We start from the raw sequence: 3,900 nt of genomic DNA, 5'->3' as shown, positions 1-3,900 counted from the left end.
TGGCAAGAAGTGTCACTGTACCAAGAGTTCATGGGATGGTGTGCAATTCCTATAACAATCTCGATATAAAATATGTAATACTCCAAGGTAGAGCAGAACCAAAAGCTGGATTGGCATTTGATCTGCGGAATACAACTACTTTGACCCAATCCTAGATATGGAAGAGGTACTGGAGTTTGTTTCTCCTAGTCATTCCGGAATAGAATGGCTTGACAGACCACAAGAGTCATAGGCATCGATGAACGAACGCACGCATACTCTTGACTATCAATTGATAGACGAGGGTTAGAATGCAACTAAAGAGAACAACTCAAAGGAACATATAACTTTCTGAGTTGTGGATGCATAGATTAGTATGTCGAACCAAGTTCAACATATTTCTTCCGGATAACCCATGCAGAAAGGTAGAACTGGCAGAGTCACGATTTATGAATGGAGAACTCCTCAAGAGTACTCTAATTGTGATTTTTTTTTGATCCAATAAACATCTGCCATAAGTAGTTCATGGTATTTGGAAGAAGAAGATACCACGGACTTCAAGGACTATCGCAAAGGTTACTAATATCCTAAAGGCACTAGCAATTACTATCAACATGAAGTAGGTAGAGTGAATCTCAGGTTCAGAACCCAGGAGTAGAATACCTACTACTAAGTAGCATCACGGGATGCTTCCGAGAATAAAGGCCAGAATCTTCACACTAGGACACAAATCATGGCTAGACCACTAGATGATCCCCTAAGCACTTAGGGTCATAATAATAATTCCAACATATATGTCGAGGCAATAATTACCTCAACACACCGATTAGTGTGGTTAATCTGGCCCATGGGAACATCGGAAACAGAAGGAAGGGATTTGCAAATGCATCGGACTATTTAGAAACCTGGGATGACTCGGACAGCATAACGGCTATAATTGCTCAAAAAGATTTGAGACAATCACAAAAATGGTGGCATAACCACTCAGAAGCACAATATCAAGGTTCCGAGATCAACAATTAACATACGGAAGTAGTAGGAACTGAACTGAGACTTAAATCCAACAATCTTATAAGTCTACTGATTAGTAACACGTGATCCTGATAGATAGATGAGAAGACCTAGTTCCTTAACCCCGTAGGAAAGATAAGATGACTCAGATCAGAAGGGCATGAGGTATAAGGAGTAAAAAGAGCCTTACGTTCCATCCCACAATCAATTCCCTTATATAACTAAAGAATTTCTAGACTCAACTTCGACCAGTTTGGCTTGGTAATCCTACAGGCAGTCAAGCTCTGATACCAACGCTGTCAGGACCCCGACTCAATGCCACATAGATCTAGCATGTAACACTTCATATCACTTTGCGGCCTCACGCACGGTATTCCCACGGGTGTCGCCTTACCTTTACCCTGGACCGTTTGCGCCTTTTGGCACACGTATATGACAGCGTCGCTAGCATCCATATGATAAGGAGCCCGGGCTGACATGGCTAGTCGTAAACCCAAAGTGGCACAGACTTACAGGGACAGGCATCCATGACCCAGCATCGAACGTGTCGGTCATCAGCGAGTGAATCCAGGCTGTAGCACTGGGCTAGCAGGACTCCGGTGAACCGGGCTGTAGCGGGCTAACAGGACTCCGGTATTCATCGCGTGACATTTCCCCGATAAGAGAGGCTACTAAAGATAAACAACTAGGTAGTCAGATCCCACACATACCAAGCATTTCAGTAGCATACACACAATATGCTCGATATGTGCAAATACAACGAAGCATCACAACATGACTCTACGACACAAGTACTTATTCAATAGGCTCCGAGGAGCGAGATATTACAAACAGGGGTCTCATGACCCAACAATCAGAGCATACAAGTCAAAGCACAAGCGGAAGCTATCATGTCTGGGTACAGACATCTATAAATGAAAAAGGCTGAGAAGCCTGACTATCTATCAGATCCTGCCGAGGGCACAAGATCGTAGCTGAGGTAACAAGCTAAACGTCGAAGTCCACGTGGAACTACTAGTGAGACCGAAGTCTCTCTGCAAAAACATAAAATAGGCAAACGTGAGTACAAATGTACCCAGCAAGACTTACATCAGAACTAACTACATATGCATCATTATCAACAAAGGGGTGGTGGGGTTTAACTGCAGCAAGCCAGCTTTGACTCGGTGGCTATCCTAAACTACGACTGCAAGCGACTCTTTTGAGGTGGCGCACACGAGTCCACATATTCACCATATCAATACACCACTATGGATCCGCTCCCGCCTCCCTACGAGAACGCCATCCATAGCACTCACGCTTATCTTGCGTATTTTAGAGTATCCACTTTCACTTGTCTATGAACTGATATAAGCAACCCAGAAGTCCTTTTCCGCGGACACGGCTATTCGAATAGATGATGTTAACCCTGCAGGGGTGTACTTCTTCACACACGCTCTCACCACTTACCGCCGTTTACACGACATGTACTCGGCAACCTTCAAGCGGAAGCCCAACGTGGGTGTCGGCCACGGCCTGCCTAAACACTCAAGTCTCTAGTCTAGGTTTATCGCCTATTCGGGTTCCATCCATGAGGAGATCCGGCCGGAGTTTCGCTCACAGCCCCAAACGATGTGAACAGGGTTCCCGAGACACCAAACGGGCGCCCGGTACACCGTGCCACGTGCCTACCGCATCACAGCCCACCCCTACGGTCAGCGCTGCCCACGGCCTCCAGCATACTACAAACACCAGAAACTACTTGCAACTCCTGGACAGAGGACAAGGGTGATTAAGAAGCCGAGAGGGTCCATTGGTTTCGGGCCCAATGCGTGGTAGTAGCTGAATCATGGATCACAAACACAGAACTCAGTTCCTGAGGACGGCTGCAATGAGACAACCCACCATGTACTCCTACATGGCCTCTCACCGCTACCTTTACCAAATCGTGTTCACACACTTAGCTCACACACAGTAGGACAGGTTCACACGCCTCTGATTCATCCCCGATGAATCAGACCTGACTCAACTCTAAGCAATAGCAGGCATGACAAACAAACATGAATGAGTAGGCACATCAGGGCTCAAACAACTCCTACTCATGCTAGTGGGTTTCATCTATTTACTGTGGAATGACAGGTCATGCAAAGGACAAAGGGGTTCAGCTACCGCAGCAAGTAACAGATGAATCAGTGTTGTCCTAATGCAGTAAAAGAGAGCAGGAGCGAGAGAGTAGGATTGTATCGGAATGAACAAGGGGTTTTTGCTTGCCTGGCACTTTTGAAGATAACATTGAGTCTTCATCAGTGTCAACGATCACATCATCGGTATCACGTCTATCGAGAGGGGACAAATATCGGCAACACAGAAGGGAACACAATCAATGCAATGCACAATATGATGCATGATCATGACATGGCAAAATGAATGTGTTTTGAGCCAATGCAACTAGCAACAGATTAAATGAAGTTGGTTTGAATACAAGATTCAAATTCAAACTCCATATGTGATTATTTAAATGCCCTTTATTTAATTTGTGCTAAACAGCAGCTATAAGTTGTTCTAACATGCATGAAAATGGTACAGATGGATTCCTTGAATTTTTCTGATAATTTTTCATATATAAATTATTTAATTTGGAGTTACGGTTAATTTTCTATGAATTTTAGAAGTTTATATTCATTTTCTGGAATTTCAGAATTAAATTAAATCCAGAAAACATTACTGCGTCAGCATGACGTTGGCATGACGTCAGCAAGTCAACAGGGGCCGGCTCGGGTCAAACCTGACGTGTGGGGTCCACACGTCAGTGACACAGGGGCTAATCCCGCGTTGACTCGGGCTTTGACCCGCTACGGGGCCCGCTGTCAGTGTCACAGGGTTAGTTAGCAGGGTCATTAGCCCCTAACGACGACGCCACGTCAGCACGCC

This window comes from Triticum dicoccoides, chromosome 2A (genome assembly GCF_002162155.2).
Source record: "Triticum dicoccoides isolate Atlit2015 ecotype Zavitan chromosome 2A, WEW_v2.0, whole genome shotgun sequence".
NCBI classification, from domain to species: Eukaryota; Viridiplantae; Streptophyta; class Magnoliopsida; order Poales; family Poaceae; genus Triticum; species Triticum dicoccoides.
Note: the sequence above shows the minus strand (reverse complement) of the source record.